We start from the raw sequence: 13,198 nt of genomic DNA, 5'->3' as shown, positions 1-13,198 counted from the left end.
GAAATTCAAGTATTTGCTCCAATAATTATTTATTTATACAAAGTGGACCAACCTCAACAGGAGAAATTGAGAGCCATGTCCCACGGCCCTATGGCTGGGGAACAAAGGTCACGTTCAAATCCCTTCTCCACATCAGGCGGAGAGGGGACTAGACCGGTCAGTCTCCCACATGTCAGGTGAGCACTATAACTTCTGGGTGAGAGCCGATAAGGAGAGGTGGGGGCAGCAGCGGCACTTCCCCTTCGGTGACTCGAGACTGCTTGTCCTTTGCTTCTGTCCCAAAAGCCTGAAATGGAAACAGGTTTTCAAGTGTCAAAATGAATTTTTTCATTGGGACCTGACTCAATTTTTTATCAACTTCTCAATCCACCAAAAATTTATGAGATTTCATTTTCGGTTTGACCCAGAACGATTTTTTTCTATTGTTTCAGAATTCCCAGGTGTCATAAACAGATAAGTAAGAGTTAATAGAACAGAAGTACTTCATGTCTCTTTTGCCTGTAAAGAGTTAACCAAATCAGTGAGCCTGGCTGTCACCTGACCAGAGGACCATTCAGGGGACAGGATACTTTCAGATCTTGAGGGAGGGAAGTTTGTGTATGTGCTGTTAGTGTTTGGTGGTTGTTCACTCTGGGGGCTCAGAAGGACCAGACGTGCAACCAGGTTTCTCTCCAGTCTCTCCAATACAGGCTCTTATATCTCCAGAATAGTGAGTACTAGGTAGATAAGGTGAGTTAGGCTTATGTTTGTTTGTTTTCTTTATTTGCAAATGTGTATTTGGCTGGAAGGAGTTCAAATTTGTATTTTACTGAAAGGATTTTAATTTGTACTTGTATACTTAGGCAGGGAGGGTATTCCCAGTGTCTATAGCTGAAAGACCCTGTACCTATTCCATTTTAAATTTACAAAGATAATTTTTTACTGTTTTTTCTTTCTTTAATTAAAAGCTTTTCTTGTTTAAGAACCTGATTATTTTTTTATTCTGGTGAGACCCCAGGGGACGGGGTCTGGATTCACCAGGGAATTGGTGGGGAGAAAGGAGAGAAGGAGGAGAGAGAGGTTAATTTCTCTCTGTGTTAGGATTACTTTCTCTCTCAGGGAGAGTCTGGGAGGGGGAAAGGTGCATTGTCCTCTCTGTTTAAGATTCAAGGAGTTTGAATCACACAGTGATCTTCCAGGGTAACCCAGGGAGGGGAAGCCTGGGAGAGGCAACGGTGAGGGAAAGGGTTTACTTTCCTTGTGTTAAGATCCAGAGGGACTGGGTCTTGGGGGTCCCCGGGCAAGGTTTTGGGGGGACCAGAGTGTACCAGCCACTGGAATTCCTGGTTGGGGGCAGCGCTACAGGTTCTAAGCTGGTAATTGAGCTGAGAGGAATTCATGCTGGTACCCCATCTTTTGGACCCTACGGTTCAGAGTGAGGAATTATACCATGACACCAGCAAACCAAAAAACATCCATGATTCACCTTGCTCTAGCAGGACAGTGGGGGCGCTTAGCTTCTTTTACGGCTTCTCCCCATGGAAACTCATAATTTGCTCCCTCGCTTTGTTTTTTACCATGTGGGATTTTTGTCTGTCTGATCGTTGATGTTATGAAACTATTCGTCATGGAGAAGGATGAGAGTAAATTGGCCCATGGTTTGTTCTAGCTTTAATCTAATGCAGAGTCAGTTTCATATCATTGAATAATGAATGGCCTCATACCAGGGAGCTGGGAGAATTAGAGGAAAGGTGTTGCCCATTTAATGCTTCTGGGCAGACAACTCTGTAACTCCAGCCTGATACTGACCCACCTGTAGAGCTTGTTTAAAAAGCAGGAGTGATGACTGGCTGTGTGTGAAAGTGTCCTTGCACTGAACTGTTTGAATGCTGAAAGGGCTTAGTTCTGCCGCCATATCTGCAGACCGAAACAAAGGATTTACATGTCAAAACTAAAGAGGTACCATGCTGCAAAGCAATCAGCATTCTGAATTTGCTACACAAGCAGCCAAGATCTAATGGGCCAGATGCACTAGTAGCTTTGTTTTCCGCTACCTCGGAAATACTCAGCGTTAACTCACCCCTGGCAGCCTGAGGGATACGGTGTGCAGGCCTGGCAGTGGTCACCCCAGCTGAAAGAGAAAATGCAGAACTGAGAAGGGTTCAGAAAGGAGCAATGAGCATAATTGAGAACCTAGAAAAACTCTTTTTGGGATAGAGATTGAATAGAGTGGGATTATTTCATGTAGAAAGGAGATGAATAGAAAAGGACATGATAAAAGTAGATGAAATAATGAATGATAAAGAGGGTAGATCATAACTGGAGCTAGAACAGATTCTCCATCAGAAAATGCCATTTTGACAAAACAAACCATTTTATTTCATTGATAAAACTTTGCAAAAAAAAATTGAAAGACAAATTGGAATAAAACATTTCAGAAAATGCAGAAGTATTCTGTTTCACTATTTTCTGACCCCCAAGGTGAGGCAAATAGAACAAGTCCAGACTCCCTGCGAGTTATCTGGGTGCTGATAGAAGTTGCTGATGCACCATGGTGTCACATAGCCTGCGCGGCCTGTGATTTGTCGGCCCTGCTGCTGTTCTAAGAGCACTTTGGTCACTGCGATGACGAGCTTGGAGATGGTTGTTTCTCAGCTTTCCTTTGTGCCTGAGGCAACACGTTGTGCGAGGTCGTGGCCACTCATTCCCTGTGTGCTTGGTGAGGCCACAGACTGGCAATGGGCTCTGCTAGCACAGACCCTCACTCTCAGCTCAGGTCTCCTTTGCTCCCAATCCCATGAGCCTCCATCTTCCCCTGCAGAAAACTGCTCCTGCGCCTCCCCTGCTCTCCACACATGCATCCCAGGTCTCTCTCAACCCCAAATCCACAGTGGGCCACTCCCAAGTTACCCACAGGCTGCTTTCCAGGCCAGGTCTGGCTTCTGACCCTTCTCTTCCTGGCTGCTAGGGGCTGCCTGGTGTGGGACTTCATTGTGCCTGTGGCACATTCTGGGTAGGAACAAAGGTACACAACACACAGAGCAGTTGTTGCAGCAGGTGTGTTAAGCACACTGAAGTCCAGCACAATGCAGCCAGTCTCCAAGAGTGTTTACTGGTGTATCCAAGACCCGCTGTGGGTGGGCTTTGGTCCCGCTGGAGAGGGAGCTGGTGACTTAGTGCCAATGTAGCATTGTTACCTGCTCTCCTTGGGGAGCGTCAGGTTGCACCCCTGGGGTGTGAATAACTCTCTCCACCCAGACATCCCCCTCTGGCTGTAGCGCATGTCTGGAGCACAGGGTGGTCTCCCAGCTGTAGGTTTTAGGGAGGCAGCTCCTGCTTCTGGACATGACCCCAGTCCAACACAACAAAAAAGACACACAAAATAATTCTGCAGCCCAGGAAGCCGCCCAGACTCATGCCAGTTCCCTGCAATGCAGAAGGTAAATAGCCTCTGTGAGAGGGACTGGGTTCCAAACCCCAAATATCTGGAAGGCCCAGGCTGTGTGCCCTGGACTCGCATGAAAACCAGCATGAGGATGGTTTCTGTCCCTCTCCCGAGGGCCAAGTGGCAGAGACTCTTCAGCAGCTTTGTGGATAAGCAGCCCCTGCTCTGGGCAACCAGGTTGCTTGGTCTGCTAATCTGCTTCTCTGCATCCTGCCCAGCCCTGAGCAGGGACCTGCCAGGTTCACCAGGCCTCACAGGTGCACCAGGGGCGGGGAGGCTGATTGTGCCAGGGGAGCTCTTGAACCCCTTCCTGAGTAGGGTGGGAACCTGTCTCTCCACAGAGGAGGAGAGACTCTAGGAACTCCTCAGGGCCAATTGGCAATGGGTTCCTGTTCTAGAGCAGCAGCTCCTGACAGACTCACTACCCAGCTCATCGCTTTTGAGTGTTTATCCCTAAAGAATGTCAGGTGAGATCTTGGCTGAAAGCCAGGATGACTCTGGTTATTAGTAGAAAGCCAGGTGAGATCTACACACACACCCCATGGCTGAAGTTACACATACATATACTGGAAAATACGTGTTCAAGTCCAAATCGAGTAGGGTTAACAAATGGTTTTACCAGACAAAGGTATATGTATTCCCTTGTCTGCCACGTAACTGAGCATGGTAACCCAATGCAATGGAAGTCCCATTTGCATCTGAAATCAACGTGCAGTTGTTATGTCAACATGAAGTCAGAACACCAAAGAAGAGGGCTACCCTGAGACCGGGGCTATCTTGATATTGGGATCCAGCAGCGAATGGTGGCAATGGCGGTTATAAGGAGAAGGCGAAAGGACACTTTTTCATCCCTCCCTGAGGAAGTGACAAGGACAGCAGTTTCTGCATTCATGAAAGAGATTTCCCAGCCAGGTTGCTTGGAGACACTGGGAGACTGCTGTAGGTGGGATAAATACTTTAGACTAGGGTTTGGCCCACTACAATTATGTTTAGACTCTGACAGACCTTTTGTTGTGTATGTAACCATTTCTGTGTCTGTTGTTTACTCACACAATCTCTCAGGTCTTAGCCGTTAGCAATAAATGGATGATTGTTTTCACTCTCAATCTGTCTCAGTGCTGTGATGGTGTTGAGGGGCTGAGCCTCAGCTGGCTCAAACGAGCTAGTGTGGACGCTGTCTCTGTGGTACAGAGACCTGGTGGTTTCTGCACGTGCCCAGTGGTGAGGGGCTGGACACTGCAGGGAGCGCACTAAGGTGGACATGGGCCTATACCGAGCGTGTACAGACACAGCGAGGCCTGAGGAGGCCTAGCAGGCAGGGCTTGTGTTGCCAGAGTCTGTGGATTTCAGGGAACTGAGATACATCAGGCACTCACAAGGCTGTTTCGTGCACAAGACTCGTGGCAGAGAAGTTCCTCTTGACCTGGGGGAGCCCTGGGAAGGGCCGCAGTGGGATTTCACACAGGCCTCCCTATGTCCATATTTGCAGGCTCAGAATTCATGGTGAAAGGTGTACTCTAGCAGGTGCTGCGCCTTCAGACACTAAGAGCTGGGCCAGGGCTCCCACAGCTGAAAGCTGGCGTCTCTGCCCTTGAGCAAGTAGCCAGGTGCCGTAGCCGGGGCTGTTAACAGGCTCCATACGCAGACCAGCGACACATCAGCACTGATCAGCGTCTCACAGAGCCGAGGGGGAGGCTGTCTGGGTTCTCCCTGTGTCAATGAGGATGACATGATCCTTGACGTTTCAAGAGTGCCTCCGGCAGTGTGGGAATATCCTCACAGCACCACATGTGGGGCTGAGGTCTAGCTTTTGATGGGCACATTATCCTTCATTTCTTCATTTTCTGGTGCTGTCCAGCTTCCTAATGTCGGTGCTGCTGGCTGAGTGAGGATTGCCAGGCTCTTGTAGACTGCATTAACCGAGCTGATTCACTGGGTCCCTGGGGGAAGATAATAACCACCCTGGTGACAAGTGCCCTTCAAGAAGCATTAATGTGAGCTTCAAAGCAACCTGCTGCCTCTCTCCCTGAGCAGAGAGAAGTGTAAGAAGAGCAGCAGGCACAAGACGAATGCCAGCGAAAGAGGAATTAGAGGAAGCATCTTTCCAGGACAAAGCCCCTTGAGTTCTGCCTTCATTTCCGGTTTCAAAACCTGCCAAAAGGCACCATAGGCCCACCTGGATAAGGTGATGGGTGACATGCCCAGGTTAACCAGGAGAATGATGAAAAATCTGTGGCAGTGCCCAGCCAGGACCATATTCAGTGAGATCCAGCCTGGTAGTGACCTTTGACCCCACTGCTGTGCAGAGAATTACGGGGCAGACACGGCTTTTCATTCTGGTTCTGGTTCTGCCACTGCTGAATGAGCTTCTCCCGTCCCCTCTGCAGCCTTGGCCTGAAACTGTCTTAGCTCTGCTTTCCCTGGCAAACAGAAATGCTGATGTCACTGAAGATCACAGGCACTTTCATTTATCCCTCTTTGCAGGGCCAGGTCTTGGACTGCAGTTGCAGCATGTGTATTCATCATCATCAGAGAGCCGAGCAGTGTAGCAACCAGAAACAATTAGACGTTGATTTGCGAGACCTGGCTGTGGCATATTTGCCCATTAAATAGAACTGTGTACAGGAGTGAGGCTTTTAGGCTCCTGGCCAGTGGAAAGCAAGCGCATTGTGGAGGTGATGCACTTAGTCTGCGGTGAGGAGGAAGCGGTCAAACCGCACATGTTCTGTGCTGTGCTCAGCAAATGGTAAGTGTGTCAGGCACTTTCCTGGGGAAAAGTGCTGCTACTGCAGCTGCCAGAGAGAGCAAGAGAGCTGGGTCTGTGGAAAGAGCAAACGAATGGCCTGAACAGTGGAGGCCGAAGCGAGCCTGAGAGAAGGATTGCCTAGAGCTGCTCAGAATGCTGACAATTGTAACATTTAGCAATTAAAATACAGGACACACTTTTTGCAAAAAAATTTGCAACAACTGTCATGTGCAAGGGATGCAATATTGATCTTCACAGCAATGTGACAGCTCGTGCATCTCGGCTCTCTTTATGGCTGACAGCCAGGTGCACTGTCTGCTGTCGGTCTGGAGTTATCCCTCAGAGAAAAATTTTAATGCACAGATATCCCAGGTAAAATCTGTCTCTGTTCTAGTAAAAACAGCATGTGAAAGCTTTCCTTCCCTCTCAGTGAGGTGATGGAGAAGGAATGAAGGGTATGCTTTGATCCGCCATCCCGCATTGCAGATAACTCAGGCATAGGTTAGGGGTTTGTTATTGAAGTGGATGGGTAGGGTTCTGTGGCCTGCTTTGTGCAGGGGGTCAGACTAGATGATCACATTGGTCCCTTCTGACCCTAAAGTCTATGAATCTATAACACAAGCCAGCAGCTTTCCGGGAAGGAGCTGGCTAGCACAGGCACTCCTGTAAGCCCTGCATTGCTCGATTTGTACATGCAGTGGCCTCCTTGCTGTTTACCTGTGTGGAGGAGAGCAGCACTCAATGGGTCCCAGCGGGGGGGTAGGAGGGGGAGAGCTGGCTATCTGGCACTGTTCTCCTTGCCCAGCCCTGCCTAACACTAAGGCTCCCTGAACCTGTCCCTGTGATTCCAGTTCTCCAGTCACCTCCCCTCTCCCTCATCTCTTCCCTGCCTTCATCTTCACCACTCCCTGTGCCGCTTCCTTTCCCTCCTGACTCACCCTTTACTGCCCCCACTCCAGCAGCAAGGGCCTCGAACTTGCTGGCTGCTCCAGGCCCTTCGACTTACTTTCCTGTCACTCCCCCGTGCTGGCTTCTGCCTTCTCCGGTCCACAGAAACTGCCCTCACTACAGTTACTGTTTGTCTTTCCTCCCCTCTTTCTCGCGCTCATTCCCCATGGTGTCTCTGGTCCTGGGGCCTTGGGCACCATCCTCGGCTCCCTGAGCCCACGTTCCTCTGGCTCTTTCATGTTGCTGCCTCTGCTTCAGCCATTCCTCCACTTTTCCCTTGTGTAGACGCTTGCCTATGCTCTGTCCCGGTCTCCTCCCTTCCCATGCCAGTCGCCCAGGATGTTCATTGCCATCAGCATGCTAAGGGCTTCCACCCCTGGTCTCCTGTCCCTGGTAGCATCAGTGCTCACTGCTGCATCTCTGCCGTGCTCTGCACCGCTGCTGTGCAGTCCCTTGCTCACACTCCTAGGAGTCATTTCCTTCCCAGCAAACCGGCTTTGCTCATGAAGAAGCCCCACCCTGGCCTCCCAAACGCCCCAGCCCACCAGCATGAGCCAAAAAAACTGGGAGGCGCCCCCTCTCCCCTTCTCAGAACCAATTCCTGTTCCCTTTCCTGAACAGGGCTCTATTCCCATCCCCGCAGAAGGCCTGAGGGTCCAGTGCAGCCCTCCCTTGTCACACATCCCTAGAACGAGGTCAACTCATGGGGGACCCTTACCCTGGCACGGCTGCTGCTGAGAATAGAACTAGTCTTGTTTAATCAAATTAATCACAAATGAACAAAACCATTGTCACTATTACCTTAGGTCAGGATATCCCTTACCACCCCGGGCCAGCCAAACGCCTGCATTCCTAGCAATGCCGCCCAGAGATATGCTAATCCTGCCTCGGCCTTGGCTTACACATGGAGAGCCCTGGAGAGCATGCTCCAATGGCCACCACCAGCTCTCAGTCCTAGCACCCTGGTGGAGGGGACGGGGCCCCTAGGCTGGGTGCCTACAGCCTAATACTAATTAAAGTATCAAAGCGTTAATGCCCAGCAATGGTTTCAGCTGCTAACCTTTGGGAGAGGTACAGTTCCAGGAATGCAATATCCATTTTGATCAGATTTGTTCTTCCAGACTGTGACAGGGCGAGATCAGTCCAGAGGCCCAGATTAGACTCCATTTATTTGAAAATTCAATTGGGTTTTATGGCTCTAAGGGTCAGACCATTTTTTAGGGATGAGCACTCCTAAATAATGAAGACAAATATTAGACCACTTCAAGGGGAGCAAGCATGTAAGAGCTGTATAATTACTGTCATCTCGGGGCATTATCAAAGGTGTAGTCCTGGGTATCTTGTAACCTAAAATAGCTCCAGAAGATGACATCATTTCTCAGATAATTGGTAAAGAGGCTACAGGGTCATTAATGTACAATAAAATGTCTGCATTAGGGAGGTGGAATGAACATGTGATTCCTCCTTATGATATAAATCCTGAACTCTCTTACCTACTGACACCAGCACCTGCGTAGTTAATTAGGTTGTATCTACAGTAGCTTCCTTCTCTGAGCCTGATTTTAACATGTATCACCCATTTGTCTGGGTCAAAACAGAGCTGATCAACTTGAAATTTCATATATATGAGTTAAACTTATGGAAGAAATTTTCTGGCTAGTGTAGGGCAAATCAGACGAGGTGTTTGAAGAATATGGAGGTTCAAAAATGGAGGTAAAGAGCACTCAGAGTTGTTTTCTTTTTTTCCCCCTTCACACTTAGAAATTCTACATGTCTGTTCATGGTCAGGCTGGTAACTACTGGGGCACCCACTCATGAGCACTGGTTCGCTTTATAGAGTTCAGGCAGCTGTGAGACATGTCATCCAGACCCCTAGTCATGGCCCCGCATGCTGCAGAAAACACGCCTGGGTAATACAGAATGTAGTAAAGCCATAGCAGCACCAGGCTTAAATGATTAAAATCTCAGAAACAAGACCTACAAGGGAAGATGGTAAAAACTGGGTTTGTTTAATCTGGAGAAGAGGAGCCGGCGGGGGAAGATGATCACAGTCTTTAAGTATGTAAAAGGCTGTTATGAGGAGGAAGGGGATAAATTGTTCTCCTTAGCCACTAAGGACAGAGCAGGGAGCAATGGGCTTAAATTGCAGCAAGGGAGATGTAGGTTCAACATTAGGAAAAAAGTGCGAACTGTCAGGGTGGTTAAGCACCAAAACAAATTACCCACACAGAGGGTGTGGAAGCGCCATCACTGGAAGTTTTTAAGAGCTGATTAGACAAACACCTGTCAGGGATGATCTAGATACTATTTAGTCCTGCCTCGGGGAAGGAGACTACGCTAGATGGCCTCTCAAGGTCCCTTCCAATTTTCTATATCTATGATTCTCTGAGTTATGTCCCAAGGGGTGTGAGCTCCTGAGGTTCAGCTTGGGAAAGTGACACCCACCTCCTCAAAATTGGCTGCCCAGCGCCTAGAGAAACTAGCACAACTGGGAGCCAGTAGGTCCCGTGAAGTCTGTTCCCATGTCTTCTTCTGAGAGGAGTTCGCCCTTTGCAGGTGTTACGTAATCAGGCCTCCCTGTGAGTTCAACATTCATCAGCAGCCCCTGTCTGCAGCTAGGGCCAACGCTACGTGGGGCAGAGTCTCTGGCTTTCTCCTCTCCAGCACAGCAAATGTGAGTGAGAACTTCCACAAGTCCCTGCTAGGAACCGCCAGGTGTGGGGGAGTCTCTAACCAGTGGAGCCAGCTCCTAGGCTACCTGCCCTGCACCACTCCAGAGTATCAGGGACCAGGAGGGGCACGGTCAAGTGGAAAGGAGCAGGAAGGGGCCAACGCTGTGGCTAATGCCAGCATTGCCCTTCAGTGCAATATGCAAAGGTCCTGCATTTGCTGGGACCTTTTCCTCCTTTGAAATGAATGCGAGCTTCCAACTGACTGTCTGGGCACTACTATTGATACCTGCCTCTAGCACTGCCAGAAATTGGCCAGAACATCCTGGGGCTCCAGCCCACGGGCCATACGAACCACAACAATTGCCTTGGTATACTCTGCAGCCAAATACTGTGCGCCAGTGCGGTCTCACAGTCGTCACACTAAACTCCTTGATACTCAACTCAATAATGCCAGGGATGCTCCAATCGACTCCAGTTCACCGGCTCCTGGTCCTATCACACATCCAGCCTCCACAGATGAGAAGAGCTGCCCAGACATCTCGCTTTCGCAACCACATCAACACAAACAACAAGGATCCCGCTGCACAATGACCTGCAGAACCCACCAAAGTCAAGATTAAAATCCCGCAACCCTCTGTGGAACCGCATCGAGACCCTGACACTCAGCTGTGCCATTGTGGCTCAGTGGAGAGTTACATGGAGCACTTCGACCACGCAAAACAAACAGCTCCTCACTGACCTGCCAAGGAACCCCTGGGCTTTGCACCAGAGAGACTGGTGCAAACTGAATCGCAACAGAATAGTTCATGGGAGAGGTGGACACACCCCTTTAAATGGAAAATGAGGCAAACACCTGTAGACGACGCTGGTCACCAGGCACAAATGATGGAGCATGTCACAGCTGAGTGTCCCCTTCGTTCTTTCGCTGGGGCCCTGAAGGACATTCACCAGCTCGCTGCTGTGGCAATGTGCTGGCTAGATATGACCGTGTAGCCACGCGCAGGAAGAAGTGCTGCCCCAGGGCATGAGGCAGGCATCCTGGGCAGTGGCTGCAATGACACTGTTGTCCTTTGTCATTTGAAAGCCAATATTACAGAGATTCCCATTCACAGCTGGTGCACTTCAGAGCAGCACCAGAAGGATGGTAATCTGAGGTCCCCGTCCCTTCCTGATAAGGAGAGATCCTCTGGAGATAGTAAAGGTAAATGTAAACTGCATAATAATGTGTCTCTCTGCTGGGGAATGATCCATTCTCTGAGTAAGGTGGCTTTAAAAAGAAAGCCAAGAGCACTGTGCTGGTTGCAGATGGATTTCTGCTAATTTGACCACTGGAATGGTTTCAGGTGTATATTGCTCTGGCCACAGCTTCCTCACAGACTGTCATGCCACCAGTTTATATTTCTCGGTCTTCCCATATACTTGGGTTTACGTACGTAAACTTAAATTCAGCCACTGTCCTATTCAAAGTATTAAGCCTGAATTTTGTATTCAGCAGTAATTTTGTGTGTGTCAGCACTGGTCATCTATCTATGATGGTTCCAAGTATCAGAGGGCTGGCCGTGTTAGTCTGGATCTGTAAAAGCAGCAAAGAGTCCTGTGGAATTTATAGACTAACAGACGTATTGGAGCATGGGCTTTCATGGGTCCTACCAACAGAAAGTTAGTCCAATAAAATATATTACTTCATTCACTGTGTCTCTCTGATATCCTGGGAACAGCATAGCTGCAACATTGCAAATGTTTAGAGTGTAATTCAGTGAAAAGAAATGTGAAACTAATAATTGTTTGTGAACTGTCTTGTGGTAAAGACTGGTACTCGAAGCTCGAAGCCTTTGGTAATTGGCTGAGCCTTAATCAGTGGGCGGGGCATTCACTCAGACCAGGGCTTTATAAAGCTGCGCACAAGCACCAGGGAACTTTGCAAACAGGGGCTGCTAACAGGTAGTTTCGCAAGGGAGTTCTCCAGGTGAAGGAGGAGCAAATACAGCATCTGTGGGGTAAGTGACTGTCTGTAGTGTGTGTGTGTTTGTGTTTGGGGGTTACTTGCTGTGTGCTGAGCTTGTGTTTGTCAGTCTGTTTGGTGGTTTGTTTGTTTGAAGGACCGTGTGCTGTGGCTGGCAGTTGGAGGCTGTGAGCTTCAAAGGAAGGTTTGAAAGCTAGAAGCCTCTGGTAATTGGCTGAGCCTTAACCAGTGGGCGGGGCATTCACTCAGGCCAGGGCTTTATAAAGCCACGCACAAGCGACCAGGGAACTTTGCGAACAGGGGCTGCTAACAGGGAGTTTTGCAAGGGAATTTGGAAGGGGAGTGGGAAGGGAGCGGGGGTCCCTTGTCGGTCCTATCTGTTCCCCTGCAGTCCTCTTAAAACCTATAATCCAAACCACATTTCAAAACCTCTTTCTCTAAACCACCCTTTTTTTAACTAGGAGACAATGCAGGCAGAAGCCCAGCAGCAGAGTGAGGGCTATCCAGTTTATTGCGCTGAGTGTAGCATGTATGATTACCTGCCCTGTGGGTGGGTGGCGTATGTGTGCTGTCAGTGCAAGGAGCTCCTGGCCCTCGGAGACCACGTACGGACTTTGGAGGCCAGGGTGGCGGAACTGGAGGAGCTAAGAGAGGCAGAGAGGTATGTTGATGAGGCTTTCTGGGACACTGTAGAATTGTCCTACCTCCGCTCAGACAGTCCCTGTGCTGTTGAGGAGGAAGAAAGGCCCAGGGAAGCAGAGCAGTCAATGGGAGCAGAGGGAAACCTTCCCATAGTTGTGACCCTCCTTCCAGATGGTGCTGGGGTTGCCTCTTGCACTGAGATTACCTCTCCGGGGGAGGGAACTCCAGTTTCTAGGAAAAGGCAGGTGTTAGTAATGGGAGATTTGATCATTAGAAATGTAGATAGCTGGGTTTGTGATGACCGGGAGAACTGTATGGTGACTTGCCTGCCTGGTGCGAAGGTTGTGGATCTCTCAAGGCATCTAGACAGACTTATGTGTAGTGCTGGGGAGGAGCCAGTGGTCATGCTACGTGTAGGTACCAATGACATAGGGAAGGGTAGGAGAGATGTCCTGGAATCCAAATCTAGGCTGCTAGGAGAGACTGAAATCCAGGACCTCTATGGTGGCATTCTCAGAAATGCTCCCAGTTCCACGCGAAGGGCCAGGTAGGCAGGCAGAGCTTCAGAGTCTCAATGCGTGGATGAGACGATGGTGTAGAGAGGAGGGGTTTACGTTCATTAGGAACTGGGGAAACTTCTGGGATGAGGGGAGCTTATACAGGAAAGATGGTCTCCACCTAAACCAAAGGGGAACCAGACTGCTGGCACGAAACATTGAAAAGGTTGTAGAGCAGTTTTTAAACTAGGAGATGGGGGAAAGCTGACTGCTGCAGAGGAGCATGTGGATCGGACACAGACTTCT

Source organism: Gopherus evgoodei, chromosome 4 (assembly GCF_007399415.2).
Source record: "Gopherus evgoodei ecotype Sinaloan lineage chromosome 4, rGopEvg1_v1.p, whole genome shotgun sequence".
Classification (NCBI taxonomy): Eukaryota; Metazoa; Chordata; order Testudines; family Testudinidae; genus Gopherus; species Gopherus evgoodei.
Note: the sequence above shows the minus strand (reverse complement) of the source record.